Source organism: Cherax quadricarinatus, chromosome 24, assembly GCF_038502225.1.
Source record: "Cherax quadricarinatus isolate ZL_2023a chromosome 24, ASM3850222v1, whole genome shotgun sequence".
NCBI lineage: Eukaryota > Metazoa > Arthropoda > Malacostraca > Decapoda > Parastacidae > Cherax > Cherax quadricarinatus.
In genome coordinates this window covers 38,994,364-39,015,013 of record NC_091315.1, presented here as the reverse complement: position 1 = coordinate 39,015,013, position 20,650 = coordinate 38,994,364, and positions in this window count along the sequence as shown.

The following is a 20,650-nucleotide window of genomic DNA, read 5'->3' as shown; positions in this document are numbered from 1 at the left end:
AGGATCCATACATAGCTTTAAGCATAGGTATGATAAAGCTCACGGTTCAGGGAGAGTGACCTAGTAGCGACTAGTGAAGAGGCGGGGCCAGGAGCTTGGACTCGACCCCTTCAACCTCAACTAGGTGAGTACAACTGAGTACACACACACACACATATATGAATATATATATGTACCGTATACTATATATATATATATATATATATATATATATATATATATATATATATATATATATATATATATATATATATATATATATATATATATATATATATATATATATATATATATATATATATATATATATATATATATATATATATATATATATATGTCGTGCCGAAGATGTAAAACTGGTCAGTTAGCAAGAACTCATTTAAAATTAAGTCCTTTGTAAAATTTTCTCTTATACGTTTAAAGATATATTTTTTTCATTAATGTTAATGTAAAAACTTTTAATTTTGCACCAAAAGAATCTTAGAAAATTTACCTAACCTTATTATAACAAGAACAATTTATTTTACCCTTACCCAACTATATACATTTTAGATTTGTTTACAATAATTTAATACTAAACAAACAGTGAAATATATTTTTTTTCCTTAGGTTCAGAATGATTTCGGCGAAATTATTGCATACACAAATTTTCGCTTGTCCTATATGGCAAGATGAGCGTTGCTATTTAAACCAAGATCGCAAGTTCTGCCTATTCGGCACGACATATATATATATATATATATATATATATATATACGTATATATATATATATATATATATATATATATATATATATATATATATATATATATATATATATATATATATATATATATATACATGATAACTATCGAAGTTTTCTTTACAGTGTGTAGGAGAGATTCTGAATATTTTATAAGAGTGTCATATAACATTTTCAAATATATCGCAGAACCTTAAAATCGAAGTGGAGAAAGTACATATTTTGCTTTCTTTCTCTCCTATCCCCTTCCCTTCCCTATTCCTTCCCCTCGCCTTCCCCTCGCCTTCCCCTCGCCTTCCCCTCGTCAATATAAGAACATGGAATTCCGATCTTAAGCACTTCCCTCACCCTTCATTCCGTTTACCCTTCCCTCCCCACCAGTCCGTTCCCACATTTCAGTGCTGGATACGGCGTCATGTGTCAGAAGGCCTATAATCCCCCAACAAGAGTGTTGCCATATTTCACAATCTTCTTCCTCCAGGACCAGAAACAAAGTTTTCCATTTGACGGTGAGAATCCCAAGACAATCATCCCCAAATATCTCTCTAGATTCTTATAAACATTTACGAGATAGTGAAAGCAATTGCATTCGGGTCATTTACTCTCATCAAAAACAGATAACAATAACCCAGATGTTGGAGGAAACCGGGAATTTCCTCCCCCCAAAAAAGACCTTGGCTCTCTATATATACATATATATTTATATATAAATTTACAAGATTACCGAAAACAATTCAGGAGATTAAATTCTAGACCCGTACATTAAATGAAAATACTAACATGACTTCCAGTTCTCATTAAAAAAAAAGAGATTTTTATTTTTTTGGTGGGGCGATTTTTGGATATTCACCAAAAATTACAGAATTAGTAAACAGTTTAAGATATGAAGTTTTACTCTTGTATTTAGAGATAATAATTTGACTGCTCGGGAGATGAGTGAGGGAAATGTATTTCATAACTAGTAAATCTCTGAAGCATTATAAAATATTAGATAATTGAAAACAATATAGGTGAAGTGAGTGAGTGAGAGAGAGGAAGAGAGAGAGAGAGAGAGAGAGAGAGAGAGAGAGAGCACTGTGTATTCAGATGGCAATGTACCTCAGCTGTTGTTGCTGCTGCTGCTGCTGCTATTGCTACTGTTGTTGTTGTTGATGATGATGCTACTGCTGTTGTTGCTGCTACTACCGCTACTTTTATTGTTGTTATTGCTGCTGCTGCTACTGCTGCTGTTGTTATTGCTATTACTTCTGCTGCTGCTGCTGCTGCTGCTGCTGCTGCTGCTGCTGCTGCTGCTGCTGCTGCTGCTGCTGCTGCTGCTGCTGCTTCTGCTGTTGCTGTTGTTGTTGCTGCTGTTGCTGCTGCTGCTGCTGTTGTTGTTGTTGCTGCTGCTGCTGTTGTTATTGCTATTACTGCTGCTGCTGCTGCTGTTGTTGTTGCTGCTTGTTTAATTGCTCTTGTTGCTCCTCCTGATTCTGTTGTTGTTGCAGCTGCTGTTGCTACTGCTACTGTTCTTGCAACTGCTGCTCGTATTGTTGCTACTATTACTACTGGAGTCGTTGTTGTTGGTACTGCTGCTGCTGTTGTTGTTACTGCTCCTGCTACTATTGTTGTTGCTGGTACTGCTGCTACTGTTATTGCTGCTATTCCTACTACTATTGTTGTTGTTGCTGGTACTGCTGCTACTGTTATTGCTGCTGTTCCTACTACTATTGTTGTTGTTGCTGGTACTGCTGCTACTGTTGTTGTTACTGCTCCTACTACTATTGTTGTTGTTGCTGGTACTGCTGCTACTGTTGTTGTTACTGCTCCTACTACTATTGTTGTTGTTGCTGGTACTGCTGCTACTGTTGTTGTTACTGCTCCTACTACTATTGTTGTTGTTGCTGGTACTGCTGCTACTGTTGTTGTTGCTGATACTGCTGCTACTGTTATTGCTGCTATTCCTACTACTATTGTTGTTGTTGCTGATACTGCTGCTACTGTTGTTGCTGCTGTTCCTACTACTATTGTTGTTGTTGCTGGTACTGCTGCTACTGTTATTGCTGCTATTCCTACTACTATTGTTGTTGTTGCTGGTACTGCTGCTACTGTTATTGCTGCTGTTCCTACTACTATTGTTGTTGTTGCTGATACTGCTGCTACTGTTATTGCTGCTATTCCTACTACTATTGTTGTTGTTGCTGGTACTGCTGCTACTGTTATTGCTGCTATTCCTACTACTATTGTTGTTGTTGCTGGTACTGCTGCTACTGTTATTGCTGCTGCTCCTACTACTATTGTTGTTGTTGCTGGTACTGCTGCTACTGTTATTGCTGCTGCTCCTACTACTATTGTTGTTGTTGCTGGTACTGTTGCTACTGTTATTGTTGCTGCTCCTGCTACTATTGTTGTTGTTGCTGGTACTGCTGCTACTGTTATTGTTGCTGCTCCTGCTACTATTGTTGTTGTTGCTGGTACTGCTGCTACTGTTATTGTTGCTGCTCCTGCTACTATTGTTGTTGTTGCTGGTACTGCTGCTACTGTTATTGCTGCTGCTCCTACTACTATTGTTGTTGTTGCTGGTACTGCTGCTACTGTTATTGCTGCTGTTCCTACTACTATTGTTGTTGTTGCTGGTACTGCTGCTGTTTTTGTAGGCGCGATATTGCTTATCTTTTCCACGTGCACGAAATTTCCTGACAAATTTAACTAACGAACGAGTAACTTGTATCACAAGTTATAGCTAACAGCAGCTTACTATCACAAGTTATAGTTATTAATAGTTTACTATCACCAGCCATAGTTAACAGTAGTTTACTATCAAAAGTTTTAGTACATTTATAAAGTCTCTTTTCTCCGTTTTCAGCAAGCACTTTAAATATATATATATATATATATATATATATATATATATATATATATATATATATATATATATATATATATATATATATATATATATATATAAACATTGAATCGGCCGTCGAAAAAAATAAATCCACTCACGAATCGTCGACTATAAACAAAATAATGATTGAGATAATTGACTCGGAATTTATTATATGAAGAAGATCAAGGAAACTCATTCGTCTTGGTAAACGTAATTATGAATTTTATCCTGCTAGAGACAACCAGGCAAATACCAATGTGTCTTAAATTTAAGCAAGAAATTAAAGAGAGATCTCTCTTTCCAGTGGACCCACCTTGGTGGACTACAATGACCATTACTTATGATGAAGCAGCTATGTGTACTAGGGGTCTAAAGTACATTGGCTCTTTCTTGTATAATAAACTGAGAAAAAAGTTACTAACATTATATATATATATATATATATATTTTTTTTTTTTTTTTTTTTTTTTTTTTTCAACAAGTCGGCCGTCTCCCACCGTGGCAGGGTGACCCAAAAAAAAAAGAAAGAAAATCCCCAAAAAGAAAATACTTTCATCATTCAACACTTTCACCACACTCACACATTATCACTGCTTTTGCAGAGGTGCTCAGAATATAACAGTTTAGAAGCATATACGTATAAAGATACACAACATATCCCTCCAAACTGCCAATATCCCAAACCCCTCCTTTAAAGTGCAGGCATTGTACTTCCCATTTCCAGGACTCAAGTCCGACTATATGAAAATAACCGGTTTCCCTGAATCCCTTCACTAAATATTACCCTGCTCACACTCCAACAGATCGTCAGGTCCCAAGTATCATTCGTCTCCATTCACTCCTATCTAACACGCTCATGCACGCTTGCATATATATATATATATATATATATATATATATATATATATATATATATATATATATATATATATATATATATATATATATATATATATATATATATATATACGTATATATATATATGTAACCTAAAGCTCCACCAAGCGAGCCGTCGTAGCACTAAGACCAGAATCAGGAAAAAAATTCCCCGTGTCTCTTAACGAAGAAAATACCACCTTCGTATACGGACAAAAAAAATATAAAACGTTTTTCGCTTCTGTTTTTAATAAAAAAATATGGAATGGCGTTCCTTTTATATCATTCAAACATTTCAGAAAACAGAGACGCGATCTATGAGAACTTTTCTCTCTGTGTTGACGTAATGGACGGTGAACGTTTTGGAATATTAACCCCAAAACAAATCTGTATAGAACGAAATTCCCCACTTGAGTTCAAAATCCACAGAATCCGGAAAACACCAGAACCATTCAAATCCAAAATACTTTATTAAATCCATTTGTATGTAGAATACAGTCATGTAAGTTGAAAAGTGTATATTATACACCATGAAATAACTTTAAAAAATAATGAAATGAAAAAAACCAAACTGCATGAATAAAAAAAAAAACAGTAAAAGCCAAATTTAATCAAAATCTCATTAGGCAACTAAAGAATATCGTTGAAAAAAAATTTTCACTTCAGGTTTAGGAGAATCTTCAAGAAACTAAAAATTAAGAAACTAAAAATGATTTGTTTGAAAAAATATAACTTTCATAATTTGTCTCGCTTATTAAATTACAATTTTTTGTGCAGTTTTATTTATAAAATATGCTTACTGAGCCTTCATTACCCCCCCCCCCAGATTTTAATTTTTGCCCAATTTGGGGTAATTTACCCCAGTTTCCCGACCTACAGTGTAGAGTTTCAAGTCATGACCTAGGTTTACAGTGTACAGCAGATACGCAACCTGTACATAGGAGAGAAGTTTATGACGACGTTTCGGTCCGACTTGGACCATTTACAAAGTCTGACAGAAAAGAGAGACGGAGCCAGTATATGCAGGTCAGCTGATAGAGACGAGACAAAAGAGGTGGGAGTAGTAGTAGTAGTAGTAGTAGTAGTAGTAGTAGTAGTAGTAGTAGTAATGGTAGTAGTAGTAGTAGCAGTAATAGTAGTAGTAGTAGTAGTAATAGTAGTAGTAACAGTAGTAGTAGTAGTAGTAGTAATAGTAGTAGTAGTAATAGTAGTAATAGTAGTAGTAGTAGTAGTAGTGATAAGACTGGTAGTGAAGGTAGTAGCATGAGTCGTAGTAGTAGTAGTGGTAAGACTGGTAGTAAAGGTAGTAGTATAAGTCGTAGTAGTAGTGGTAAGACTGATAGTGAAGGTAGTAGTATAAGTCGTAGTAGTAGTGGTAAGACTGATAGTGAAGGTAGTAGTATAAGTCGTAGTAGTAGTGGTAAGACTGATAGTGAAGGTAGTAGTATAAGTCGTAGTAGTAGTGGTAAGACTGATAGTGAAGGTAGTAGTATAAGTCGTAGTAGTAGTGGTAAGACTGATAGTGAAGGTAGTAGTATAAGTCGTAGTAGTAGTGGTAAGACTGATAGTGAAGGTAGTAGTATAAGTCGTAGTAGTAGTGGTAAGACTGATAGTGAAGGTAGTAGTATAAGTCGTAGTAGTAGTGGTAAGACTGATAGTGAAGGTAGTAGTATAAGTCGTAGTAGTAGTGGTAAGACTGATAGTGAAGGTAGTAGTATAAGTCGTAGTAGTAGTGGTAAGACTGATAGTGAAGGTAGTAGTATAAGTCGTAGTAGTAGTGGTAAGACTGATAGTGAAGGTAGTAGTATAAGTCGTAGTAGTAGTGATAAGACTGATAGTGAAGGTAGTAGTAATAAAAGTCATATGAGCGGGTTATTTGTGTATTGTTGTAGCCACGGTATTGTGCCTTTTTGATCCTCCCGGAGAGCAGATACGAACACACTGTAATACTAGACAGAGGGGCGAGGGGACACAGACGGAAGCTAAGAACAAAATCATAGATAGAAAACACGGGGATGTTAGGAGAAACTGTTTGACTCACAGAGTAGTAAATAAAGGGGAATGACCTAGATAGACAACAACAAAAAAAACATACAAAGTTTCAAGAATAGTTACGATAGGACCCGTGAATCCAGGAAATAATAACGCCAAAGATGACAATTTAACAGGCTGGGCCAGGACATGAGACTCGACCCTGGCAGACACAACTAGTGGAATACACACAAACATACACACAGGTAAGGACATAGTGTAGATATAGACACACATAGATACTGATATATATAGATACTGACACATTTAGATACTGACATATATAGATACTGACACATATAGATACAGACACACACAGTTACAGATGCACACAAATACACAAACACACAAAGATACACACACACACACACACACACACACACACACACACACACACACACACACACACACACACACACACACACACACACACACACACACACACACAAACACACAGGACAGATTTGCTCTCAGCTAATTTCATTAGTAAGTCTGTCAGGTGATTCGCACAAAAAAAAATTGCAGTTTCCTTATTTTTTAAAGACATTTTGTGTTGGAACATAAATAAAATTGAGATAGACATTGTCCTGAATGAATACAGGAAAACACAGCACAATTCTGGTGAGACAATAACAGTTACACATACAATTTTTGCGGAATTTAATGGGAATTTTGGTGTAAGGAATATTACAGTTTGCGAGGTTTTTAATATTTTTTTTTTGTTTTCATATATTGTGTATTTGTGTTTGTATGTTTGTATTTTGTTTATTTTTGCGTATTTATTTTATCTTTCGTTTCATTTAATAAGTATTAATTTCTGTATTGATTAAATAAATATGTAGGAAGTGCGATGCTTGTTCTCGGGATGTATACAGCGAGAGGCATATGTATTTCTCAGTCATGTATACACTGGGTGGCGCATACATCTCTCGGTGATGTATACAATGGAAGTATATTTTAATCTCCACTGTAAGGATTATAGCATTCTTGACTGGTGATGTATATGTTACATGCTGCCTGAATGACCCCCATACACTCTATAGTCTGTATCCTCAGTTAACCGTATCTCTCTCTCTATCTCTCTCTCTCTCTCTCTCTCTCTCTCTCTCTCTCTCTCTCTCTCTCTCTCTCTCTCTCTCTCTCTCTCTCTCTCTCTCTCTCTCTCTCTCTCTCTCTCTCTCTCTCTCACCCTTACCCACTAATCCACCAATTCCAGTGTTTTTGCATCATTTGGCTTGGTCTGTTTTTCTGGTGAAAGCAGACTCACATATATTCTATCTGCACATGGCTTTTACAAGAGAAACCTTTCATTGATTTGTAGTTGAAATTACTTAAAGTCAACTCTCCCTCCCCCCACCACTACCACCACCACCATCATCACCACCACCACCACTACCACCATCATCACCACCACAACCACCACCACCACCATCATCACCACCACCACCACCACCACCACCACCATCATCATCACCACCACCACCACCACCACCATCATCACCACCACCTCCACCACCATCATCATCACCACCACCACCACCACCACCATCATCACCACCACCACCACCACCACCATCATCACCACAATCACCACCACCACCACCACCACCACTACCACCACCACCATCATCACCACCACCATCATCACCACCACCACCACCACCACCACCACCACCACCACCACCACCACCACCACCACCACCACCACCACCACCATCATCACCACCACCATCACCACCACAACCACCACCACCACCACCACCACCACCACCACCACCACCACCACCACCACCACCACCACCACCACCACCACCACCACCACCATCATCACCACCACCACCACCACCACCACCACCACCACCACCACCACCACCATCACCACCACCATCATCATCACCACCACCACCACCACCACCACCACCACCACCACCACCACCATCATCACCACCACCATCACCACCACCACCACCACCACCACCACCACCACCATCACCACAACCACCACCACCACCACCACCACCACCACCACCATCACCACCACCACCACCACCACCACCACCACCACCACCACCACCTCCACCACCATCATCATCACCACCACCACCACCACCACCACCACCACCACCACCACCATCATCATCACCACCACCACCACCACCACCACCACCACCACCACCATCACCACCACCACCACCACCATCATCATCACCACCACCACCACCACCACCATCACCACCACCACCACCACCACCACCACCACCACCACCACCACCACTGTGGATTACACTCCTGCCAGCTTAAACTTCATGCATGGAAAAAACTGCAGCAATTCACAGAGATTTTTAACACACTACAGTAATGCTTGAACATCAACTAAATATGATAAATTCGTCGTGGTTTTGATCCAAGGTATCCCTGCCTCCTATCCCAACATACCTCAAGTGACGCGCACACCTAAGAGTAACTCTTATATTGGATCACATACATATATATAGATTATGTTACAGTTGTAAACGTTAATACAAAATTAGTTTGAGTATGAGGTTGACTCAGTCATTGTTCTCTGGATCAATAACGAAGGATCCGATCTTAACCATGTTTATTTTGTTTTGTGCCTAAAAGTCCAGGGGGTGTGCGGGATGTTCTTGGTACCTCTGGTATACGACTCTGTGTGTGTGTGTGTGTGTGAGTGTGTGTGTGTGTGTGTGTGTGTGTGTGTGTGTGTGTGTGTGTGTGTGTGTGTGTGTGTGTGTGTGTGTGTGTGTGTGTGTGTGTGTGTGCATGTGTGTGCGTGTGTGTGTGTGTGTGTACTCACCTAGTTGTACTCACCTAGTTGAGGTTGCATGGGTCGAGTCCGAGCTCCTGGCCCCGCCTCTTCACTGATCGCTACTAGGTCACTCTCCCTGAACCGTGAGCTTTATCATACCTCTGCTTAAAGCTATGTATGGATCCTGCCTCCACTACATCGCTTCCCAAACTATTCCACTTACTGACTACTCTGTGGCTGAAGAAATACTTCCTAACATCCCTGTGATTCATCTGTGTCTTCAACTTCCAACTGTGTCCCCTTGTTACTGTGTCCAATCTCTGGAACATCCTGTCTTTGTCCATCTTGTCAATTCCTCTCAGTATTTTGTATGTCGTTATCATGTCCCCCCTATCTCTCCTGTCCTCTAGTGTCGTCAGGTTGATTTCCCTTAACCTCTCCTTGTAGGACATACCTCTTAGCTCTGGGACTAGTCTTGTTGCAAACCTTTGCACTTCCTCTAGCTTCTTTACATGCTTGGCTAGGTGTGGGTTCCAAACTGGTGCCGCATACTCCAATATGGGCCTAACGTACACGGTGTACAGGGTCCTGAACGATTCCTTATTAAGATGCCGGAATGCTGTTCTGAGGTTTGCCAGGCGCCCATATGCTGCAGCAGTTATTTGGTTGATGTGCGCTTCAGGAGATGTGCCTGGTGTTATACTCACCCCAAGATCTTTTTCCTTGAGTGAGGTTTGTAGTCTCTGGCCCCCCTAGACTGTACTCCGTCTGCGGTCTTCTTTGCCCTTCCCCAATCTTCATGACTTTGCACTTGGTGTGTGTGTGTGTGTGTGTGTGTGTGTGTGTGTGTGTGTGTGTGTGTGTGTGTGTGTGTGTGTGTGTGTGTGTGTGTGTGTGTGTCTGTCTGTCTGTCTGTCTGTCTGTCTGTCTGTGTGCGTGTGTGTGAGTAATCACGTTGTCATAGTTACGGCAATGAAGGCTCGACTACGTCATGCTATTATCCTAGCCTCAGGGACTCTACCGTACCTACTCTTACAACTGGGCATGGAATCTACTTCTACCACTTCATCCAATTCGTTATAATTATAAACCACGACCCTCATGGCGAAATAGTATTTAATGACAACTTTTTTTGCTTATATTCATCTCAAAAATCTACCCCTTTCAGTCTGCCCCTGTCTTCTTTTTCAATACCTTTAAGTATCTTGTATGCCGTGATCATATCCCTCTCGGTTCTCTTCTCCTCTCTTGTGAGGTTTACTTCCCGACGTCTTGCATGGCTTATTTCTCAGAGCTCTGGGACTGTCCTCAGGTTCAATTTCTGAACCTGTTTTCTGATTTCTGAACATGGTTGGTCAGGTGAAGGTTCCATGATGGTGCTGCGTTCTCTGGTGAAAGAAGTTGTACAAGGTTTTGATAGGCTCTTCGTTAAGGTACCTGAATGTCATTTTTCAGTTCGCTAGAGTAAACAAAGAAGTTATAAAAGCGAGATTCCTTACTTCCCATGGATTAGAGCTTCTGGCGTCAGAATATCCGCACCAGGAAAATATTATCCCTTCACTTGCTGTTATGCACGAACCATGGTAGCACGAGAGCACCGTGAAGCACAGAGAATACTGTGAAGCACAGAGAACACTGTGAAGCACAGAGAACACCGTGAAGCACAGAGAACACCGTGAAGCACAGAGAATACTGTGAAGCACAGAGAACACTGTGAAGCACAGAGAACACTGTGAAGCACAGAGAACACTGTGGAGCACAAAGAACACTGTGAAGCACAGAGAACACTGTGAAGCACAGAGAACACTGTGAAGCACAAAGAACACTGTGAAGCACAGAGAACACTGTGAAGCACAGAGAACACTGTGAAGCACAAAGAACACTGTGAAGCACAGAGAACACTGTGAAGCACAGAGAACACTGTGAAGCACAGAGAACACCGTGGAGCACAGAGAACACCGTGAAGCACAGAGAACACTGTGAAGCACAGAGAACACCGTGGAGCACAGAGAACACCGTGAAGCACAGAGAACACCGTGAAGCACAGAGAACACTGTGAAGCACAGAGAACACTGTGAAGCACAGAGAACACTGTGAAGCACAGAGAACACTGTGAAGCACAGAGAACACTGTGAAGCACAGAGAACACTGTGAAGCACAGAGAACACTGTGAAGCACAGAGAACACTGTGAAGCACAGAGAACACTGTGAAGCACAGAGAACACCGTGGAGCACAGAGAACACCGTGAAGCACAGAGAACACTGTGAAGCACAGAGAACACCGTGAAGCACAGAGAACACTGTGAAGCACAGAGAACACCGTGAAGCACAGAGAACACCGTGAAGCACAGAGAACACTGTGGAGCACAAAGAACACTGTGAAGCACAGAGAACACTGTGAAGCACAGAGAACACTGTGAAGCACAGAGAACACTGTGGAGCACAAAGAACACTGTGGAGCACAAAGAACACTGTGAAGCACAGAGAACACTGTGAAGCACAGAGAACACTGTGAAGCACAGAGAACACTGTGGAGCACAAAGAACACTGTGAAGCACAGAGAACACCGTGAAGCACAGAGAACACTGTGGAGCACAAAGAACACTGTGAAGCACAGAGAACACTGTGAAGCACAGAGAACACTGTGGAGCACAAAGAACACTGTGAAGCACAGAGAACACTGTGGAGCACAAAGAACACTGTGAAGCACAGAGAACACTGTGAAGCACAGAGAACACTGTGAAGCACAGAGAACACTGTGAAGCACAGAGAACACCCTGAAGCACAGAAAACACCGTGAAGCACAGAGAACACCGTGAAACACAGAGAACACTGTGAAGCGCAGAGAACACTGTGAAGCACAGAGAACACTGTGAAGCACAGAGAACACTGTGAAGCACAGAGAACACTGTGAAGCACAGAGAACACTGTGAAGCGCAGAGAACACTGTGAAGCACAGAGAACACCGTGAAGCACAGAGAACACTGTGAAGCACAGAGAACACTGTGAAGCACAGAGAACACTGTGAAGCACAGAGAACACCGTGAAGCGCAGAGAACACTGTGAAGCACAGAGAACACTGTGAAGCACAGAGAACACTGTGAAGCACAGAGAACACTGTGAAGCACAGAGAACACCGTGAAGCACAGAGAACACCGTGAAACACAGAGAACACTGTGAAGCGCAGAGAACACTGTGAAGCACAGAGAACACTGTGAAGCACAGAGAACACTGTGAAGCACAGAGAACACTGTGAAGCACATTGAGTACTGTGAAGTACATAGAGTACTGTGAAGTACATAAAGTACTGTGAAGCACATAGAGTACTGCGAGGTGCATAGAACACTCTGAAGTACAAATAGCGCTTAGAACACTGTGAAGCACGGAGAACACTGTGAAGCACGGAGAACACTGTGAAGCACGGAGAACACTGTGAAGCACGGAGAACACTGTGAAGCACGGAGAACACTGTGAAGCACGGAGAACACTGTGAAGCACGGAGAACACTGTGAAGCACGGAGAGCTCAGCAACATTAGCTCAGTGGTCGCTGTTTCCAAGGATCGACTCCCGGTGTACCACTTAGCTGGTCTATTTTTCATAGCATAGACGCCTGTCAACTGTTTCTTTCTGTCCACAAAATATCAACAAACATTAACTCATACTTCTGCAGTATACTCTTACCTTCAGATATATCAGAGTTGGTCATTAAAATGCGCCTCACGAAAGACTAAATTGGAGAAATTACTTGTATGCTTGCTTGTAAAATTGACACCTTTACTGTGTAATTTGTAAAAGGCCATCGTCCGAAATAGTTATTTTAGTTCTACGTTCAGGTTCTGGAGTGCGTAAAACATCTGGTTTGACTGGCAGGAAAGCTGAATAATCAGAGTTCGTTCTCTCATGTGAGAGTAATGAGTGTCGTGTGGAGGATAAATAACTTTCAGGAGCTGCCAGTCACTACTGTCTGTGGCTCGTGATTATACATGTATATTTTTGACCTACTATCTATTGGTAGTTAAGGGAGCAGTAACACCAGGAGATATATGACGCTGAAAACTTTGAACAGCACTGGACATCGGTGACAGCACTGAACATCAGTGACAGCACTGAACAAACCACCTGCTCAGATATACGACAAATCGATGACTCCAGGTCTTGGAGTCCAGAAAGACAACTAACTGCCCAAAAACATCTAATTTTTTTTTTTATTTTTTTTTTTTTATATTTTATTTAAAACCAATAATAGACAGACTAAAAGGAAAAACCCTAAAGATAACAATATATGAACAAATAACTGAAAAAACGTTACATTAGATATTGAAACATTAACGAATAACATAACAATATAACAAATATGACCACTATTACCTACATATAAAATCAGATACCGAAGCTTAAAACTGTCCTATACTAGCTACATGTGGATAAGTTAACTTTCGTAAAAACATGCAAACCTATATTAACTCTTCCTCAAATTAATCATCCTTGCTCTTAATTTACACTAGAATAATAAAATACAAGTATAATAAAGAGCAGTTTGAATCAAAAGAACATTCCACAATTATCATAAATTTACCCTAACCTAAACCTAGTATTTCATCTGTATTATAAATGTCTAATCAACACGAAAATTTTACCACATTCCCCTAACCATATTTGTTGGTGTACATGATACAACCTTGTATTACCATAAAGAGAAAAAAAGAACAATAAAAAAGGAAAACCCATTCTTCACCTTTAAAATCAGACTTCAATTTACCATTCATGTACATACATATAAATAAGTATATAAAGTATGTTGTCTAATTGAACAGAATCACTTACAACGTCAGTTATAATATTACGTCAACTCAACCATGAATAACTTCATCCATTCTTACAACTTCAAGGTTCGTAAAACTCTTAAACTACATACATAGTATTGCCACCATCTAGACAAATTAAAAAGAAAAACAATACTCAAATATATCAAAACACACTATGCTTCTATTGGCACCAAATCAATTGTGCTTACAAAAATACATTGTAAATTAAACTGAAACATAAAAAGCCCTTTTTGACATTTACACATTGTTTCAAAATCATAAATGCGCATAGAAAATATGTATTGAATATCATTGAAAATGTTCATGAGAAAAAACATTAAAGGTATATACAAGAAAGTAAACATACATACAATACATACATATACATGCATATACATATATATACATATATATATACATACATATATATACATATACATATATATATACATACATATATATACATATATATATATACATACATATATATACATATACATATATATATTATATACATATATATACATATATATACATATTATATACATATATATACATATTATATACATATATATACATATACACATACACATACATACATACACACACAAGTACACACACACATACAACACATGCATATATATACACACATACACATACATAGTTATAAGTCGATAATTCCAAATATAACTGCATTGTACTTGAAACACTCGGAACAAATAATGTTAAAATTGCACCCCAGACATACCTCATAACATTCATCAAACTCATCATGCTACCGTCCATTCTAGGAAACCAGCCCATTTCATCCCCCTTACCTGCCTTTCAACTCCCGTAAATCCCGTAAAGTGAAATTCCTATAACCCTCACTTAAATCCCTCTCCCATCTCCCCCCATAATGCTGTTAATGCATTAATTCTTTCACACACGTTCGCTCCTCTCATAGCCCAAGACATATAAATATAATCCGTAATTATATACCCTACCGCATTCTCTACCATCTGATTCACCCCACCTATGTCTAAGCTTAAAACCCTCAACACCTGCAAACCCCCCCCTCCCAGTAACCTTATTACCTTACCCAACCAAACCCTTATTAGTTCAATACATTCGCAAAAATACACTATATGGAAAACAGTCTCCCATCCACCACAAGCCTTGCATATCCCATCCTCCCGTATTCTCTTATGGAATAAAACCATTCCAGACGGTAAGATCCCATGTAAAAATCTATACATTACTTCTCGTACTTTAGGTTTTAAACGTAATTTGTTCAAACGCCCCCAGATATTACGCCAATCATACATCGGATAAACACCTTCTACCACTGCTACCACTGCCTTACCTTCAACCCTATCAAGGTTTCCCAATTTAATATGTGAAGGATCGCTCATGTTTATGATGACCCGTAACATTGCCTCACCGATTATGAACTCCCTACCCACCCACCACCGTTGCATATCCTGACGTATCTTATGAAGTCCGCCTTCCCTCGCCCCCCCCCTCCCGCTTATAACTACGTTTCAAATACACACTCATAATCCTCTTTTCAACAGCTATAAGACCCAGCCCTCCTCGGCCAACCGGGAGTGTGACAACCGCTCTACCTAACCATTCGCTTCCAGTACCCCAAATGAATCTAAAAACGCGCTTTTGTAACCTTTGTATCTCACTACGAAGTATCGGATATATTGCTGCTACATGCCAAAGTTTACTATATAATAGGACATTCGTTGTAATTACTCTTTGATGCAAAGTTAAGTGTGCAGCTCGTAAACCACTGAGGCGCTTCAGTACACCATCTACAATACGCACTGAATTTATTTGTTGTGCTAACTTGATATCACTTACATAAACGATCCCACATATCAGTAATTGGTCCACCTTTTTCCACCTTTCAACTACTTCACATTCCTCACTTAACCTATCTCCAATACTTCGTTTTCTCCTTATCCGACAATATACTTAATGTGACATTTATTGTTTTCGCTCTCCAGGAGCTTGATAAAGCTCCTGGAATTGACATGTCACATTAGTTGCACTTGTGTCCTTTTACTTTCCTTATTAATTGACATGCCAGAAGCCTTTTCAAAAACATTTACTAACTTTTCCACCCGAGGCAAATCCCTGTTACCACTTACTAAAATCGTTGTGTCATCAACATATCCAACAATGCCAGCCCCCCCACCCCTTTCGTCACCAACCCCATTTGCTGCCAATAAGACCCTAATTCCTCTATAAAAGGGATCCTGTAAACTCGCAAAAAATATTTGTGAAAGGGGACAACCTTGACGTAGACCCCTGCTCATCTGAATTTGTTCTCCTAACCTTCCATTTACCTGCACCCGCAAGGATGCATCTTGATACATTAATTTGGCCCATGATATAATTTCCTCCCCAAACCCCTGCCATCTCATAATCTTCCATAACGCTTCCCTTTCTACACTATCATATGCCGCCTCCCAATCTATAGCCAACACCCCCCCCACTCCCAATTTTACTCTTTCTGCAATAAAACTTCTAATCAAACCATGCCCGTCATACATAGACCTTCCCGGCACCCCATATTGTCCCTTATCGATCACTTTACCCAGGACCTTTTTTATTCTGTTAGCTAAAATTCTTGCAAAAATCTTATAATCACCACACAATAACGAAATAGCACGATAGTCTTTAACTGTTAATGGCTCACCTTTAGGCACTAAAACGACCACAGCCATCCGCTGCTGTGCCCCTAAAACCCGATCCCGCTTAAGGATATTGAATAATCTTACCAAAAATTCTTTTAAAACGCTCCAATTTTGGAGATAAAAGTCACTGGGCAACCCATCAATTCCTGGTGCCTTACCTAATTGCGCCCCGGATAAAGCTTCCCATGTCTCGCACTCCGTTATCGGCCCTTCCAAAACGAATCGATCATGCTCTGTCAACTCACACTGCACAAACCTTCCAATTGACTGTAATGCTATTTCACTTATTCCCACACATTGCGTTTTCAACTTAACCCAAGCATCAATATACCCACTCATACCCTCAGTCGTCGTCAACACCTGGTCCACTTTATACCCTTGCATACCTACCTGAACATTCAACCCCATTAACTCCATTGCCTTGCGACGTGTGTGTTGACTCCGCAACACACACGCCGACGGCCGATCTCCCCACAAAACCTCCTCAATCCCGCCCTTAAGCCTTTCCCCATCAAACCTCTCATTTTGTAAATTCCGGATATTTTCCTTCAAACTTTCAATTTCAATAACAGGATAATTAGCATTAATTTGTGCATAACAGTCGCGCAACTGCCCCTCTAAATATTTTTGAAAACCGTATTGCAACTGATTATATCTCTTCCCTCGATTAATATAATATTCCTTAATACGTTTTTTAGCTATTGTTTCCCACCAATTAACCATGGCAACATCCCCTGGTGCTTCTACCACTAAACGATCCCACATATGTCCAAAAGACAAAAGACTATCCTCTTCCTTTAATAACTTTACATTCAATTTCCAAAATGATGGACCCCTCCGAGGCACACCCTCAATATCCACATCTATTACCACTCCTCTATGATCCGAAAAAACCACATCTATCACATCCACCCTCCGCACAGTAACCGCACAAGGCACGTACATTCGGTCCAACCTCGCCGCATAACCTCGTTTAATGAAGGTATGCTCTACCATCCCTCCCCCCCCCACACACATCCTTTAACCCCACCCCGGTCAATATATCCCCCAATATACCCAAACAACACCCCGCACCTCTGGGCTCCACATCTTTACGACGTATCACGCAATTCCAATCTCCGCCTATTATTGCAACATTCGGTAAACCACGTAAAAAATAGACCAGCACGTCCCGAACAAATTTAGTTTTAATACTCACGTCACCCTCAGCCGGACCATATACACATACTAAACTAATGGGAACCCTACCCCAAGTTCCATCCACTCTAATTACCCTCCCCTCCCCCCCTTCACTACGCCTTACTATAAACGGGCTAGTTTCCTTTACCAAAATGGCAGCCCCACCTTTCAAACGTGTCGCATGTTCCATGTACACATTATAACCACTCATATCCAACTCATAACCAGGCCTAAAATTATGTTCCTGTAAGAATACCACATCCACACCAAGTCGCACCAAATACTCATTAAACCACTTAAGCTTCCTCTCAGCTCTCAACCCGTTAATATTTATAGTAAAACACTTGAATTCAACAAATGGGTTTTCCTTTTGTCCCCGGCATTGACTTTACCCCAGTTCGTTTTGCAACACCTCTGTCCCTCCCCCCTTTGTTGGGAATCACCTTTGCAATCCCTTGATCCTTGGGTTCACCATTCCCTCTCTTCTGTACCTCCACCCAAGACTTTTTCCCAGGGCGTTGGGCAGGAGTTAGCACATCATCAGAATCCGATGATGCTGCAGTCCTCTTTCGTGTCCCGCCCTCCACCTGCATTTTGACATCTGAAGCACCGTCCTGATGCACCTCCACCTCTACTGCATGCACCTTCAATCCTTTAGACTCTCTCGTCGACAAACCGTCATCTTCTGCCATATCATCATTCACAGCCTTCCCCAGAACTAAGCCTGGGTCTTCCACCTGATCTAGGACCGATTCCTCTAACAAGTCATCCAACGCCTTTACCAAAGACGCCGCCACTTCTTCACCCATATTAGGTAGTCTCTCCTCAAAAACCTTATGTATGTCCAATGACTGAGATTCTCCTCGTAGCGTTACAACTGGCGATTCGAGCTCCTTTTCTTTGTCTACCTCCTCACTCCATGACAACCGTTGTTGGGGCGGTGTAGCAAGAGACTGTTCTCGCTCATCGCCAACCTCGTCCACTGGCTGCTGTTGCTGCTGTTGCTGTTGCTGCTGTTGCTGTTGTGCCGGTTGCCGTTGCTGTTGTGCCGGGTACCCACTTCGTTTCTCACACTGCGCCGCGATGTGGTCATATGACCCACATAGCCGACACGTACGTTGTTGCCCCGCATACGTTACATAGACTTGAGTCCTTAATTCTTTCAACACAATATATGAAGGAATAGGGTGTCGAAGAGTCATTTTAACTGTATACGCGCCTTCCAGCGCACCTGCATACGGTCCAGTTGCCCATCTCCCTGCTGTGGCTACGTGAACCGTCCCATAAGTACGCAGTTCACTGGTAATATCAAAATCAGTCGCCTCAAAAGGCACATTCCTGATTTTCACCCAGGTGTAATGTCGAGATACATCATGAAGTCTCACCGACACAGCTGTATTAACCTGTATGATGGTCTCCTGATACTTGTCGACCACTGCCTCGTAGACTTGTGCAGACGTCATCTTAACGAAGATTCTTGTCATTCCATTTAATGCGACACCACATATCTCCTCATTTGCTATACCATAGGTATCGCGAATGATCGCTGGTAATAATAAATCCATGTTGGATCCTGTGACAGCACCACGGATCATCTCAATGCAGACAGTGTTGATTCTTCTTCTGCTATTCAGCGCCATGTTGGAGAAAATAAAGTTTCCACCAACCAACGCTAGGGGCAGCTCAATCAGGTAAACTGCGCAAAACAAACTCAAACAGGAGCGTCTGCGCAGCTCGTCCACACGGCTCGGAGGCGATGAGGACAATGAAAACATCTAATTATATCTTCAAGTTTTCAAGAGACTGACGGGTATCACTGAACTACACACTTACGTTCCTGAATAGCGCACCATGCAAAGTTATGGAGAAAGTTTAAAAAATAATAGCCTAGCAGAACACCAAGTGAAAACAAGGTTTATTTCAGAGGAGAGAATGACTACCGAAATAAAATGTCGTGTTTTGTAAACGTAATGGAAATGAATGACCAACTGGCAGAGGCGCACCTGAATGAGAGGGATGGAGCGTCTACATATTCCATGACGGCCTTTGACAGAATCCCGCACAAATAACTAATGAATAAACTAGAAAGACAGACCAGAGGAAAAGAAGAGGTAAAACAATGGTTAATGGAATATCTCAACAACACAAAACAGACAAGCGGGGGAAGGAACAATGTAACTCAATAGACGAGCCTGACCAGCTGAGGTCCCCCATCAAGAGTAGTACCTAGTTACTGTTGAAAGGTTCGTGATCAAGGCAACTCGAAGTTACTCCCTCCTCTTCCTTTGATAAAATCTGATTGCCTCTCATTCCCCAGACGCAGAATAATCCTTTTCTTACGTTTATGGTTGCCCAGAGATTGTTTTAAACGGCTGGGGCCCAGGAAGGTCATGCGCTGGGACCTTCCATGATCTTGTTACACGCGAATGATTCTCGAAGGAACCACGTCACACGCGGCTTAGCTCACACGTGACGCAGAGTTAAGGAGGAGAATAAAAACTGACGAGGAACAATAAAACACAACAATTATCAGACTGAGCTACAGGAGCGGTGGGAATAAAATGGCTGCTGGAAACTAACCCCCAGTAAATAAGAAGTAATGAAAATTGGTGAGACTGATACACACACACACACACACACACACACACACACACACACACACACACACACACACACACACACACACACA